Below are 15,613 nucleotides of genomic sequence, written 5' to 3'. Positions count from 1 at the left end.
ATTCTGCTTTAGCCTAGGTGACTGCTCTGGTGGTCAAAGGGTTAAAGGAGGCACATGTGTTGAGTACTCCTAAGGATGCTTAGCCCTTCGTAAATCCTCAAGAAATGGCTCTGGCCGTTGTTATAGTGATTCTAATCACAATTATGAATTTGGCTTTGTGTTTTCCAAGACTGAGCAAAAACGAGATTGTCCCCTCTCTCCTTTTAAAGACACTTGTCTGTTTTTTTTTTTTTTTTTTTTTTTTTTTGAGCCATGTGTCCTGTATTCAGGTGACTGGCTTACTTTTGACCTAAACGGAATATTTTCCCCCCCATTGGCTAATGGACTTAACTTCTTTTCCTTTTAAAGAGAAACTGAAATGAATGCTGATATATCATTCAACATGCATATTATTTACTGAAAAAATTCCATTTGTCACTCTTTTCTTTCTCTCATCGCCAAGAAAATGACTAATTAGATAGATAGAGTCGTATATACGTTATCTATCCATATCATATATCTGCGGCTTCCTTCCTTCCTCCTATGCATGTGTGCATGTATCTATCTACAGAAAAAGTCACGAAAGTCATTTCATTATAATAGGTTTCCTTACTAATTTGGCTGCATTATCCCAAACTGGGAGGTAAATTTAATTGTAATATCCTGCCTCAGGAGGTGTTAATTGACTGAAGAAGCTAGCGCGGATTAAGATGATTCAGTATTTCATTTCAAATCTAGGCCTCAGAGGACAATCCCATGAACAGCTGTTTCTGCCCCTCTGTTTCTTCCCTAGAAATGACATTTATGGAAGCCCCCAGATCTTCAAGTTATGTCTTCTGGTCCCAGCTTCCTAGGATCAAGCCAGACTTCTAGAGCAGCCTCACTGGGGGCAGTGGCTGGGCAGAAGGTAGCTGGTCGGTGAGAGACACAGTAGGGTCTTACCCACTTTTATGGAATATTACTTGCTGATTCCTCATTGTCCACAACCTGGCTGAGCTGCCTTTTCGTGAGAATGTATCCAGTGGGCAAAACACAAAGAAGCACAAAATGTAAGGGTTGGTTCCTCGGGATCCTTAAAAGTTTATAAAATAATAAGCTAAGAGTAACTACTGTGTATTTTCCAGAAAGTTACCAATTAGCATGTTCCTGAGAACACAGATTCAACTTGGGAGCATACGCCTCCCCAGGCCGCTCTACCACTGTGCACAACAATTAGCCTGCTGGCTAGGCACTCTGAGCAAAACTGCAAAGAGACAACAACACAAGCCCTCCTGGAAATTTAGCACAAGCATTTGGTTACGGAACCAAGCACACAACTGGCTGAGCTCTGTCTTCCCCGCAGAGTGAACAGCACCATGGTATTTTCAGCTCGTTTCTTCTTTCCTTCCAAATACCAAACTCTAACTAACAAAAGTGAAAATGACATTTTAGTGAAGATTAACCAGATTCGTTGAAGATTTGTTGCGCGATTGAGAACGGAAATGTCCAGCCATCTGGCATCGGTTGACTGTGACTCCAACTGTCTTGTTATTTCCTTGATTACCCTTCTGGGCATGATGGAAAAAGTGGTCTCAAGGAGGAAAAAGGGAACATAAAGGGCCAAGGATTTTGCTTCCAATGAGGCTGATGTCCTAAGGACCCTGCTTTCACTCCTTGCTGGGGCGCATGGAGAACCTTTCCTAATCTGGGTTCCCTGGTGTTGTGCTAAATTGAGTAAGAAAAGTACCTCCCAAACGAACACATTGACTATGCTGAGCAGCAGACTTGAAGTGTGGTGTTTTGAGCTGAGATCTGTGCCAGCTAATGCACGGAAGGAAAAGGGGCAGGATGTGTGACGGTTTCCAAGGGGGCTTTCCTACCTGGAAAAGGAAGGTCATGAACTACATGAAGTATATATATATATACACATATACATACACAAACACATATATATATATATATATAAATATCTGTATAAACATATATAAATAACAGTGTATATATATAGTGTATATATACGATAATAGTGTATATATATGGTTATATAGAACCCATGAAATGAGCAGCTTTGTACCTGCCCCATCTGTACATCTCTATATATGTAATTATATCCCAGTTATCATAAATTATTCTATAGTTCATCTTTATACCTGCATGGTGAGGAGTATCTAGAAAAAGAAAACAATGAAACATATGTATCTTTTCCTTATGATCTTGTTATTTGTCTTCCCTAAAAAACTAACCACTAGGCTGTTTAAACAAAGTCTAAACAGACCTTGTTTAGATTTGCAGCTAAAATAATGCAACCAGATAGGCTAAACAAGTTAATGAGAGTAGAACAATTTCAGTTCCACCGCAGGCCAGGCACTCCGTTTCTGGATGTCCAAAGCTTTCACCCACATGGTTGGAAACCATCGCTCACATCCCACCCCTCAAAATCTTACTGAAAATACGTCTGCCGCAGAGGCCCTTGAACATTCCACCGAGAAATACTCTTCCTCTGAACTCCTGTCCTAGTTCATGTCCTTAAAGGGCACGTAGCACTTGCTGCTCATGAAAATGCAGCTCTTTGTGTCCCGAGCGGAAACAGCCCCGTGGTGGCGGCTCCGACGCAGGCGGACTTCTTGGCTCTGCCTCTGATGACCAGTCTGATGTCAGGGCAGTCACTTGACCTCAGTTTTCTTTTTGGTCAGTGGGGATAATCAATGGTACTCACTTCCTAGGGTTGTCGTTAGGGGTAAATCATTATGTCCTGCAAAGTGCTTAGAATAGCACTGAACACTGGTTATTGTTCACCGGTTTGTAAAACCCTAATTCTCTAAGTGCACAACTATGCCTTATTTGTCTTGCGAGTCCTGCGGTGCTCTGTATGTCACAGGCGCAGGCGCACAAGCCAATACTGGTAGAGCCACAGGAGCACCGTCGAGGGGAAATGGAACAGAGCGATCGCTATTTATTGTAAATGACAGACATCTGACGTTCCCATTTTGCTACATTTTGAAGAGCTGAAGAACTTTAAGTCCATGTTTTGGCTCCAAAGGCGGCATCTTAAAGGGATGGTGGAATAAAGAATACAGCAGAAGCCACTCTTCCTCGTGAACACCACGATCTTTAACACCACACAGCTATGGAGTGAGCTACCGGGTGACCCAGCTCCATCTCAGGGAGGAGGACCCTGGGAGAGGGGAGTGGAACTTTGGGGTGGCCAGGAGCATAATGAAGGGAAAATGAACAATTCCAGCTCTGCTGAACTAGACTCACAGTAGAAATATAAAAGTGGGACGTTTCCAGGAGCCCCATTATACTAGGATGTCTGGCTATGGCTGAGGCCTGGGAGTAAATTTAGGTTGCTTTGTCATTTACTAAGTCCCAACAGGGAATATAATTTTGCTTCTGATTTCAGCTACTGTCAAATGGAAGCATCACATCTGTTACATTGGTCTCATAATTAAAAAGCAAACGGTCTATTTGAGAGAGAGCGAGAGATAAGAGAATGCACAAGCAGGGGGAGGGGCAGAGGAAGAGGGAGAAGCAGGCTCCCTGCGGAGCAGAGAGCCCAGGAGGGGGCTGGATGCCAGGACCCCAAGACCATGACCCGAGCTGATGGCAGATGCTTAACAAACATGAGCCACCCAGGCAACCCAGTCACATAATTTTTATACACATCCTTTATATATGACTGGACATATTATTTTGTATGATGTGTCCTTAACCAGCCTCTTCTCTTAGGTTTCCTGACTTGACTCTATGCTCTCGGATGAAGCACGGGATCGCCGGCCGGTTGAGTAAGCAAGAGAAAACTTGGGGAGCAGAGGTTGGCTCCTTACCCAGAGGTCAAGAATGATATATAGACGCTTGAGGGAGGAAGGTTCTGAGCTCGTACATTGCATGGACAGGCGGGCTGCTTCCAAAGGTCGTCTTCCTCCTTCCTTCTCTCCCTCCTCCGCTCGCCCTAGTCCCTTCCTTCCCTTCTTTCCTTCCTTGCACTACAGAAGCTGTATTTGCTCATTATAAAAACATTGAGAAGTACTTAAAAGGTCTCCAAGGAACACATCCGTTCTCATCTTACCTCCACTACCTCAGGTTTCACTCCCTAGAAGCTATGATTTTTTTTTTTTTTTAGATTTTATTTATTTATTGGACAGACAGAGATCACCAGTAGGCAGAGAGGCAGGCAGAGAGAGAGAGGAGGAAGCAGGCTCCCTGCTGAGCAGAGAGCCCGATGCAGGCTCGATCCCAGGACCCTGAGATCATGACCTGAGCTGAAGGCAGAGGCTTTAACCCACTGAGCCACCCAGGCACCGCAACAAGCTATGATTGATAATTATTCACCTGTGTCCTTTCAGATACTTTATAAGTACGTACATATATTTAAAAAATTTTTATAAACATACATGTAATCATAAACACACAGTTGTACTGTTTCACAACAGTTTTTTTTTTTTTTAAACTTAGGGAAAAAATACCCTTGGATATCTTTCCATACGAACCCAAAGAGAGTTAGTGCATTATTCATAACTTCAAAGTATTTCGCTATATGTTTACATAAAATTTAATTAGTCACTTACTCATGAATCTTTGGGTCAAAAATACTATAAGAAATATGAATAGAATAAATTTGTAGAAGTAAAAATATATGGCTAAGGGGTATGCACATTTAACATTTAATAGAGGTAGCCAAATGAGATTCCCCACATTGGCACACACAAATAATGCCTATTTCTATATACACTTCTTGACAGTAGATAATCGTAAACTTTGTTTTTTGCCAGTGAATAGGCTGAATACATTTCACTGTCTTAATTCTCATTTCTTTAATTTCGAGCGAGGAAATCTGTACGTTCTTCCCTGTGATCCTCCTGTTGATATATTTTGCCCATTTTTATAGAATTTTTCTTTTGGATTTGTGGGTGTCCTTTGTGTATTATGGAAATTAGCTCTCTGTCATGGTTACAACTATTTGCTTTTCTTCGCCATTTTTTTTTTTTTTTTTTTGAACTAGTATTTTCTAACAGCCCTTCTAAGCACTGAATTTGTTTTCTACAGCAGCTTGGCTCGTGTGAATGGATGAGTCACGACAGCTCTGAGTTTGGTAGTACTAAAAGAAGAAGTGAGAAGATACCAGGGTAGGCAGAAACCAAGGAAGTAACAGTTCCACATATGGAGTATCTGAAGAGGAAAGGTGAGGTTTGTTTTCAAAGCACCTGCCTGCGGTTTCATCCAATCTGTAAGGCATTAGATCCTCCTACCTCCATTCAGTTAGGAAGCTAGAAGGTAATTCCAACTGTCTGCAGCTCTACCTCTAGGGTTTTATTGAATAACACAAGCTAAACTCAAAATAAAAACTATGGTTGGATGAACAAGGAATATGCATATCTTGGTCTCTAAAACAAGGTGACCCAATTTACTATTTATTATAAGAAGCTTCATGAATTAATCTTGTTGTAACTGTCAGTGTCCCAAAGAGTCTCAATTCTGTATTTACTGAATTTCAAAACATTTTAAGGGCCCTTTAGATGTATCTTGCCATATTATTAGTTATCACTTAGGGGTTATTAAAATGTAGGAAGATCATATAGGATAATTGGCATAAGAAGGTTTTCAGTCCCTGAGAAACCCATCTGCTCATCAGGTCTCCTCAAATGTTTCTGCAACAAATTGGACGGTGCAGAGGGGGTATTCTTATTCCCTAAGACAGCCCCTTTGTCCTTTTCTCTCAACAGGGCTGAAGTCCTAGTGGAACCTATGGCTTTGAGGGGCCGACCAATCTCCACTCTCTTCCCTACCACCAAGGTGACAGCCAAGTGTCAGTCACATGAGAATTACTTTCCGGGATTTATCTTTGAAACGTTTGTATCAAGAGTACAGCGTCATGGAAACATGGAATCTTCTGATTTATTTTTAATACTTTGGGATTTAAAATGTTACTAAATGATGTGTAACAAAATTTGTGCCTCCATTAAGGACCCATTACAAGTTATAAGTGCGTTATGCATAGCACAGTGTCTGCAGTTACTCTGAGGCGTAGGAGCTCTACCTGAGATACTTAACTTAAGATGTTAATGAAACCAGAATGGTCCAAGATAAGCTATTTAATTGTAGACAATCTTGTCTCCATCCAGCTGCAAGCAGAAATTGCAATTTCCAGATACAGGGCAAGACTCTGCAACTACCGATCACGGAGAGACTCACAGGTAGAGAGAGAAAGAGCGGGGTAGGAAGCCTGCGCCACAGGAACTGTTTATGGACAAGGCTCCCCAGTGAACATATTGGAACCGTAACAGGCATATCTCCTCTGTGAGTAGCAGATAACGTTTATCTTATGTGACAACTCCAGCCATTCCTTAACAACAATCTGAAAAGAGATGGCAAAAACTACTGGCTCTACCTCAGTATCTATTTTTCCCTTCCTTCAAAGTGATGGGATTTTAGCTTGAGATGTATTTGACTAGGATAAAGACTACATTTTCACACCTCCTTTTAGCTAGGTGTGAGTGTGGGACCAAACAGTGCCATGCGGGATGGAAGCCAAAATGGTTTGTATGACTTCCTCATGGTGACTTTAAAGGGAAAGGGTGTGATGTCCCCTTGCTCCTTTTTCCTGACTCTTTCTGGCTTGAAAGTAGAAGATATGGAGAGCTCCCATGGACCATGAAGACAGACTGGAGAGGAAAAGAAAAGGAATCTGAGTTCTCAACTCCATGAGGCCACTACATTAAATCTGGACTCCTGTTCAGAATCACATGAAAATAAGGGAAAAAATCCCGTCTCTTTTAGGCATCCAGTGTTTTGAGTCTTTGTTACAGCAGCAGAACCCGTGTCTTAATGAATGCAAAATGGTTATGAGCTGAATCAAGGCTCGGTGGGAAAAGTCATGCTAGGTTTGCAATGCCAGCTGTGGGCAAGGGACCCAATGGTCTACCAACTCTAACCTCTTACTGTATGGATGGATAGCTAACCTACTCCAAAATGGAAAACTCTCAAAAGAAACAAAAACAAAAACAACCTTTTACGTCACTCATACATTACAGCTTTCCTTGGCTATAAGCTCATCTCCCTCTCTGTTCTATTGTTTACCACTTCAGGCTTAACCTCTCTGTATTTGGTAGAAATACAAAGAAATTAGACTGACTTAACAATCATAATAAGAATAAAATAAGTAATATGTATCATATTTAGGATATACTATTTATTTATATATAAATGTCTACAATCCTTTAAAATAGCCTCCTGGAAAACTATATGCTTACTTCAATGATGCTGCCATTACTAAAATATTTTTAGAATTGTTTTGAAGTTGTATATCCTACCCATTTCTTATAATAATAGGACTGAACCAAATCACTAAAACTTCTTTCATGCCCAACCGTGACTCTTTATTGAGCACTTGCTATGCCTAACATCATTAGTTTGGGTGTCCGAGAGGTTGGTAATCAATTGAGGAAGTCAATAGTACTCTTTTGACAATCTATGTTAAATCTCCTGCGTAATGTGGTTTCATAATTTAACAATAAAAAAAATACATATAAGGAGTCTATAGTCCGGAGAAGTGAGAAATATATACCAGGAATGAAATGTGAATTTTTAAAAAGCTCTGTTTTATACCATTGATTTATTCATTCCCTCGAGATTTATATTACTGCCCTGCTCCCTTACTTCCCCCCAGATTCTCAGTAATTTATAGATTAAAAATTAGAGTTCTCTTTGTCTTCAATTTCAAAACTCCTTATTCAACTAGAGCCTTGATTTATTAATGCATTCCTCGTTGCAATGCATTCTACTGAGTAGGCTTTTCCAGGAGCCTCTGGGTAAAGCAGCCCCCTCTCTGTGTCGGCCCCCACACCAGCTAATAACCGTGGGCTGTGGGCTTTCTCTGAATCTCAGGGACTCTGACAGGAGAGCTCCTGGGATGAAGCACATTTCTGGAGTCACTGAGCCTGAAATGTAAAGCCGTGGTACTCAGAGTGGGTGCCGCTGAGCTGGAAATACTGATCTACTTCAAGAGTCTTGGTTCTGCCGGTTAAGCAAGTCAGTGTGTCTCTTCAAATGAGTAATAGCTTCCTAATAGCCAATAGGGCAGAAAGGTCAGCTCAAGTCCATTTATAGTTTTCGAGTATGCCCGGAGCTTGGGCTTAGACAATGGCTTTGGTCCTCACCCTGGATAGAAGGGATTCAGGGCCCATGAAGTCAGACAGAAGGAAGAACTTCCCATTGGCAAGGACATTAGGATCAGAAGGGCAGGCCAGGGCGGACATCCAGCGGATGCTGTTGGATTCAGAAACCACTGTCCTCACCGGTGGTTAAAGATTTTAAACCTCATTGCTAGCTCACTATTGCTGCCTTGTCTGTGTGTCTTTAGACTAGAATAGAGTATCATGGTGTGGTCTTGACACGTCAGGTGTGGGCTATTGGGAAGATTTGGAAAACAGCAAAAATAACAAAAACAACCAAACAAACAAAAAGAAAACTCATGGAAACATATTTGCAGTAGTGTTTCCTGAAGGATGTGATTGGCCTTTGGGGCACCCAGGTCTTCACATGAAACTGTTCTGCCCAAGGCAGAATATCAACATCTCTGCCTCTTCTCTCATGTCATTCTGGAGCACCAGAAATCGTGTCAACCTGGAGGCCTCCTGATATTTTTAAATGCCTCCTGGGGAGGCCGGGTCACCCTAGTTGTAAGCCATGTTTAAGAATTATCACCCAAATGGTGGTAAAGGAAGGAGGATATCAATGATGCAGTCATGATTACTTATTTCCGATTATGGGAATTTCATGAGAACAATCTGCTTTAAATTGATGTGTGTCGTGTCATAGAGATGAGCTTTTTTTTTTTTTAATTTTTAATTTTTTTTAATGTCTTTTTTTTAAAATTTTTTATTTTTTATAAACCTATATTTTTATCCCCAGGGGTACAGGTCTGTGAATCACCAGGTTTACACACTTCACAGCACTCACCAAAGCACATACCCTCCCCAATGTCCATAATCCCACCCCCTTCTCCCAACCCCCCTCCCCCCAGCAACCCTCAGTTTGTTTTGTGAGATTAAGAGTCACTGATGGTTTGTCTCCCTCCCAATCCCATCTTGTTTCATTTATTCTTCTCCTACCCCCTTAACCCCCCATGTTGCATCTCTACTTCCTCATATCAGGGAGATCATATGATAGTTGTCTTTCTCTGCTTGACTTATTTCGCTAAGCATGATACGCTCTAGTTCCATCCATGTTGAGATGAGCTTTTTAAAATAAAATCCTTTGGAACCAATAGGACTTTACCAGTATTGACTCACTTTGGGCCTTAGAAGGTTCTATGGCTCATGGAGCCTATAACTCGGCGGAAAGGGGATATATTTGTTTCCACAGCAAGGCATAATTTATTAGGGATGATGTCCTGTACTGTTGGAAGACATTCTTCTTATTATTATTTTTGTTAGTTTGGGTGAGTAAGCAGACAATCATATATAAATAGGTGTGTTGGCTTAGGGACTGCATAATAAAATGTATTTTTCCTACAGAATTCTAAATAGCAATATCTTCAAATATCGAATGTGATTATGCTTTATGAATTCTGCCATCGTTTCTGCCACTCTGTTTACTCAGAAATACCAAGCCCATTTTAAGCGGCTGCTTTAGAGAAAGTACTCCTGGTGTCCTCCTCAGACGAGGCTATGCGCAAATGTCAGTCAGTACTCTGGGGCAGAGAAAATGCAGAGAAACAAATTCTCTCTCAGGCAAACCCCGACAGTAGCAAAAGTATTGGTTATGGAAACCTAAATCCACCCAGACACCCCCATTAATTAATATCACAAAGTAAACGTATCTATGATGACTGTCACGGGCACATAATCCCTTAGACTGGATTTAGTCTGACATAGATTTCACTTTAGAGCATGGACATGACAAAGTTAGAAATTTCTAGCTTCATAATGAAATTTCCTACAGCCTAAGTGGATGTTCACAATATCATTAGATATGCAGTCTGAATAAAATTTTGCATTTGGGCAATCCTAAAACAAAATTCGAATAACAAAAGAGTAACATTTTAATCAAATAGAGCCCAAAGATAACTAGATTTCTCTCATCTTCCTTCAATCCCCTTTTTGAATAAAATGATAACTTATGAGAAGAAAATTTAAAGTGTAAGATATATTCTGGAATCTGACACCGCTACCAAGTACAGTATTCAATGGCCCTAACTGAGAGTTACCAATGACTGCTCTAAGACACTTGAATGGCTTGAATCTCTAAAGAAAGGTTACATTTTCTCCACCACACTCTGCTTATTCGGGCAGAAGGAACAACTACAGTGTAGAATACACTTTCTACAATATAGAAAAAGAAAAAAAGGGTTTTCTGGTTATTGCTGCAATGGTTAAGATTTTAAATCAATTACTCTTCAACAAATCATGTTAACAGAGGCTTGATGATATGTTCCAGAACATAATTTTGAGCCCTCATTTTTTTCTCTTTGGATCTTTCCATTAACTATAGACATACATGGTTCCTCTTTAACAAGGAGAGCCAGGTCTGATTTGTGGTTAAAAAACAAAACAAATCAAAACAAAACCAAAGAAGAGAAGAGAAAATATACAAACACACACACACACACACACACACACACACACACACATTGTGATGAATTCTCTTGACTCTTGCAGGTTTCAAATGAGAGGGTCTGGTCTCAGGTTGGAACCCATGTCATCCAGGCTATATCAACACAGGACATGGTTCCCTGGCAGTGGGGGACCACTGTACCACCAAGAAGGCAGGAAGGAACCAGTGTTTCTGGACAGCCACATGCTAGAATCCTTTCATATGCTGACTCCTATGTCAACCCCTTTAACCAGGGTTCACAGATCCAGAAACAGAGTCTAGGAGAAATGCTTTGGTACTGGAATATTTATGGATGAAATGATATGCTGTCTAGATTTCCTTCAAAATTATCCAGAGGAGGATATAGGTAGGTATGTATAGAGAGATTCTAAGCTTGGCCATGGGCTGGTAAATGTGGAGGTTGGGTACCAGTCATGGTGGGTTATTATAATCTTCTCCAACTTTTTTGTATGTGAAATGCTTTAACAATAAAAATGGATACACAAGATATACTTAGGGTTTGAAAGTCCCATGAGGCTGCTTCTGTGCTACTTTCTAGAACAGCCCCTTGGTAGTCTTTCAGCTAATACATATTTCCTGAGTAGCTACTGTGTTCCCAGCAATGTGTTAAGTTGCCTCAATTTATGTGAATGTGTGAAAAGCAATAAAATATTTTAATATAAGGAATTTTTTATTATCTACCATTTTTTAAATTTAAATAGTTCAAACTTAGTATATGGTGCTTGGCAATATTAATGAAAGGTGTGGGTCCCCTTTGATAGTCCCAACTCACTTCCCTGCACTGCAGTCTGATCTCTGAGATGAATGACTTTATGTTCTTATGAATGTCAACTACACCATTGCTTTCGTCCACAGACACAGATGACACTTCTGGGATATAGGTATATAGGATTACAGAGTCAAACAGCCTCACTCCTTTGCTTCTCTCTCCCTCTTACTTGCCAGGCAAAATCCCAGCAGGTGCTTAACCCAATTTTATGTCTGTTCTATTGCTTGAGCTGAACACGGCTGCAAAGAAAACACATACCCTAGCGATCCCTGGCTCTCAAAATTCACAACCAAAATACCCGATGGGGCCAGGATGCTGTGGGGTAAAGCTACATTTCCCTGGTCCCGACATTCTCCCTGTCTCTACGTTAACTGTAGTGCCTTGCGCTCCCTAATCTCTCTCCCTCCCTTCCTTCCACACTGATGTTTGCTGACGACCTCCTGTATTCTTTTACTCATAAAGAAACTATCTACAGAGAAGCACCTGATCATCCCAGCAGAAAATGTCCTACCCATGTCTGTGCCCATATGCTCTGTCTTCACTCCTGAGATGCAGGGAGAAGGTGGCCATGTCCAAAGGCCGAGTTCTTTATTCGTGCACTGAATCTCATCACCTTTGTTCTGATTCCCCCAGAGATTCCCCCCGCCCCCTGCCTTTTTTTCCCTGCAAAAGCTTACTTGTTTGGAGCTCTCCCTAGCTCTCCCCCTGCCCCTTTTTAAGAATCTACCAGTGTTGGTGTGTCTACTCCTTACCATGGATGCCCAATTCATTAGCAAGTCCTCCCGAGTTCTACCTGCATGATATATCTTAGGATGTATGATTCATATGAGGCATCTAGAATAGAATACGATACATCCAATGATCATGGAAAGTTATGCTTATAAATTACAATACATCCAATGATCCAATGATTCACAAAGATACAAAGTAGAAGAGTGGTTCCCAGAGGCTGAAGAGAGGGAGGAAAGGGGAGGTAGTGTTAATGGGCATAGAATTTCAGTGTGGAATGAGGAAAATGTTCTGGAATGGACAGTGGTGACCGTCACACGACAATATATATGTACTTAATGTCACTGAACTGTATACTCAAAAATGGTTCAAATGGTAAATTTTATTATATATATATTTTATATTAAAAAAAAAAGCCCAGTTAAGAAGATATCTATGCAATATTTGAATCCGACCACATTTTACTTCCCCTCTTACTAAAGTTCTATTTCGAAGTGCGCTCATTCCCACCCGCATTATTCCTCCCAAAACATCTCCCTGCTGGACAGCTTGCTCCCACCTCAGTCTGGTCTCTGCACACTGCAGCAGAGTGAGGTTCTAAACTGGAAAGGAGATCGTGGAATGTGCCAGATCACAATTCCGTTAGAATAAACCCTAGCTCTCTACAAATGCCTTGCTCTTTCTGGAACACCCAGGGCTTTCGTCCCTACTTTCGCTCCCTTCCAGAGTGTTCTCCCCGCAGTGGGCTCCTTGACTTCATTCCGGTCTCTGCTTCCATGTCACCTCCTCACAGAGGCCCTTCCTGACTACCTTATAGCAGCCTCTCAATGCACAGGCGCGGGTGCGTGCAAACCCGCCCACGCAGGTCCGGTCCTATACCTTCCTCTGCTCTCTTTTTCTTAACAGTTCTTTTTACTACCAGACATCACGTATTTATTTGTTTCCTTATTTAACCTACTACTCAACCCCTCTGCAGTTAAACTCAATGAACTGTCGACAGCTGCTTTCCCAGACCTCAGCCATGACCGGTCTGTAACGGGAGTTCAAGAACTATCTGGATCCTAAAAGGCTGTGCACATGATATTTGAAGTATAGCAAGTGGCCGGTGGAAAAGTGTTCCAAAGCAGGTCACTGCTCATGTCCAACCAAAGGGTTCTCCTTTAAAAACAAAGACCTTCAGGAACCGGTGACAATACTTCAGAAGGGACCGCTGACACCAGGAATGAGTGGAGGGCGGGGAAGAGAAGAGATAATGGAGGCTCGGGGCACCGAGACAGATGGAAGGGACTGGTGTTTGCGACACATTATCATCAACGAGTGTCATTTAGATGAGAGAGGGTTGAAAGTTCTCCCGAGCAAGACTCACTTAATATTTAAGGAAAATATTCCTTCAGAAGATTATGTCACTTAAGTCAGAAACAGACTTGTTGAAAGGCCACTGTGGTAGGCAGGTCACCCCCAAGTGATGAGGAGGAAAGGCACTTGAATGAGAAACATGCTGAGGGTATTCAGCAGGGGACATTTAGTGACAAATCAGAGACAGCCCCAGGCACCTGGCACGAGGTGATGACCCTCTCAGATTCAGCTCAGGGACAGAACTGGTGTGAAAGCTAACTCCTCTCGTCTCTCACTATAGTTTGTGGGCAAACTGAGACCCTGAGCCTTTCTACCTCCTCTGACCCCAGAGACCTCCTCTGGGGGTCTTTAACCTCCGCCTCCCATGTAATTATTTTTATTCAATGGGAACCTATGGGTTTCTGAAAATCCTCAAGTAAGTATCTCAAAGCAGGGAGGAAAGTTATGCTTATAAATTACGATACATCCAATGACCATGTGGCTCCCCAGCCCCCACCCTCATTCCAGCTCCCATCACCTAACCCACTCGGGGGGCTCACCCCTTACTTCAGACCTAATCCTACTTATGGACTTGGAGCAGTTTGAGAGTCTCTGGCCTGCTTCTCTGACCTTGTGCCTCAGCTCTGCAGCAGTGCATGCTTCTCCCCTATTTTACCCTAGACCCTTGACTGGGTCCCCACTTGTTAATGTTTCTATGTGTTGCTACCTGCCTTGGTAAGCTAGCGAGGGTCCATGGTCTCTCTGAATGGCGTGAGGCGTGTGCAGGGGGTCCCGGCTCTTCCAGCATCCCTGACATCCTGACCCGCCTTGGTCTGCTCTTTGACGCCATGTTTCTGGGCTTTGCACCTCATTGTGGCCAGGTCACTGTAAGGGAGCCTCTCTGGGTCCCCCCGTAGGCTACTCACATGGAGAGCGCCTCTGGGAGCTTTACCAGAAAGGTACCCCCACCCCCTCATCAGGAAGATAAATTATAAAAAGATGTTCCCTCTAAGATGACCAGTTAGGAAAACAGCACCCCTTCCTCGGGCAGCCTGTAAGGCACGGAGCTTGGCAGACAGAACTTGGCAGGTTTGTCCCCGCCCCCAGCACCCCCGAGCTGGGTGTATAACTTACACCACCATGTACCTAGTTCTCCTCCTCACCACTGACTAACCGGCCCAGCTGCCACCAGTGCCCGACCCCATGACAGGCTTCCTGGTCTGGACAGGTTTTGCCTCATCAGAACCCTGAATCTGACCCAGAATTTGCTCTTTGTCTGTCCTGCCCCCATTCTGTGTCTTTCAGGTCACTCCCATTGAGGTTCTCATTCTCAACCTGACGGTGTATAAGAAGTCAAAATCTAAGGAGATATCACTCATAAAATAACATTGGCCTTTTCTATCTACTACTGTAATACGATTCAACTTCAGTACTACAAAACCTACTACCCATTGGTTAGAGTGCTTTGTTACACTTGATCTCTGCCAATTTCTGGATCGATTTTCTAGTCTCTTCTATCCCCCCCCCCCCCCCCACAAAAGACATCTAGCTTAGGATAACCCTGTTTTCTCTTTCCAAAGACAGCTGGGGATTCTAGGATAGAAGACAGTTTCCTAATACAAGCTGGACTTCAGGCCTAGACCAAAAGGTACTATTCTAGACACCCCTGTGAAAAAGACAAAACAGGAGTAGCTCCTAAGCGTTGGGACGGCAACATGTGTAAGAGAGAGAAGGTGTGATCTGACAGGGCGAACATTCCAGTTCTGGAAGGAACGTGGTTCTGGCAAGGAAACCACCCCCCGCCCCCCAGACAGATACAGCGAAAAGACCAGGGGGCAACCATTCAGACAGGCTGAATCACAGCACACTGAGCGTCTGGAAACTTATCCAGCCAAAGAGAATTGTTTGTTATTTAGAACTGCAGGCTTTGAAAGTTGGATCAATTAGGTCCAAGTTGCCCTGATGAGACAAACAATTACCCCTAAAGTCTGAGCTTGCCACGAATCCTCCTCAACGTTTGCTTTGTGGAAACAAATTAAAATATTGTGAGGAGACATGGTAGATGACTTTTCTACCTCTGCTACATTTACACACAAGCTACGTAGTGATTTGGGGAGCACTGCTGTTTTCACAGTGTTACCTTTTCACAGTTCACTGTGGGCACACTAAATACAGCATAGAATGCACGAGTACTTCAGAGGTAATTTA

At 42.4% G+C, this 15,613-nt stretch overlaps 1 protein-coding gene across 11 annotated transcripts in view; it reads right to left on the bottom strand.

Annotated features, from left to right (window-relative positions):
• Positions 1-15,613, bottom strand: part of TRPM3 (transient receptor potential cation channel subfamily M member 3) — a 489,615-nt gene that overhangs the window by 204,646 nt on the left and 269,356 nt on the right. The window lies entirely within an intron of this gene.

Source organism: Mustela lutreola, chromosome 12 (assembly GCF_030435805.1).
Source record: "Mustela lutreola isolate mMusLut2 chromosome 12, mMusLut2.pri, whole genome shotgun sequence".
NCBI classification, from domain to species: Eukaryota; Metazoa; Chordata; class Mammalia; order Carnivora; family Mustelidae; genus Mustela; species Mustela lutreola.
This window is presented reverse-complemented; position numbering and strand designations above follow the sequence as displayed.